Source organism: Phoxinus phoxinus (genome assembly GCF_949152265.1).
Source record: "Phoxinus phoxinus genome assembly, chromosome: 6".
Classification (NCBI taxonomy): Eukaryota; Metazoa; Chordata; class Actinopteri; order Cypriniformes; family Leuciscidae; genus Phoxinus; species Phoxinus phoxinus.
In genome coordinates, this window is record NC_136881.1 from 297719 (window position 1) to 298599 (window position 881).

Sequence of the window (881 nt, forward strand, 5' to 3'; positions counted from 1 at the left end):
TTTATCTCTGTAAAGCAGCTTTGAAACAATCTACATTGTTAAAAGCGCTGTATAAATGAAGATGACTTGACTTAATCAGGAAAAGCTAAAGACAGATATTGAGCAAGCGAGTAGTTGAGGCTATCTCACTTGCCTATGTAGCGGCTGGTCAGCCTTCACCTTTGGCCGTCCGGGCCACTCTACTGGAGTAAGGCTGCATCTGGGCTTTAATTTCAGGAGTTTCTCTCCACGACATCTGTGATGCGGCAGGCTGGTCCTCACCGCATACATTTGACCTTTCTTATGACTTGGACCTAGACTCCACTCCAGGGTCTAGGGGGCTTGTTTCTTAGTGTGTGCACAGTCTTCATACAGTACAGGCATTTGTCATATGGCGTTGTGGGTGTAGGGTTCCCACCGCGTCTCAACGCAGCTCGAGTTCCCTTGAAAGGGAACGTCTCAGGTTACGTATGTAACCCTGGTTTCCTGAGAGGGAACGAGACGCTGCGTTGCTTTGCCATACTCCCAGCATGCCTGTGATCTTCTTGCTTCAGGCTTTTTCAAAGCTAGTGTGTTATGATCTCGGGAGTGCTTTATAGCTTCCTGGTCGATGACGTCCCCCTTTTTCCATTGGACTGATTTTACACGTGCTTCACGACGCAATCACGCAAGGCGTTCCCACCGTGTCTCGACGCAGCGTCTCGTTCCCTCTCAGGGAACCAGGGTTACATACGTAACCGGAGACGTTTCTGCTCAACTGTGAGTATGGGGTGATTTATATACTTGATGTTGTGTTTGTTTCATAAGTTCATTGATGTTAGATATTTGCTTTCTTTCTAGAAAGGACTTTTAATTTCCACATGTTCTTTTCTGAGCACGGATTGGATACTAGAGACAGTGAA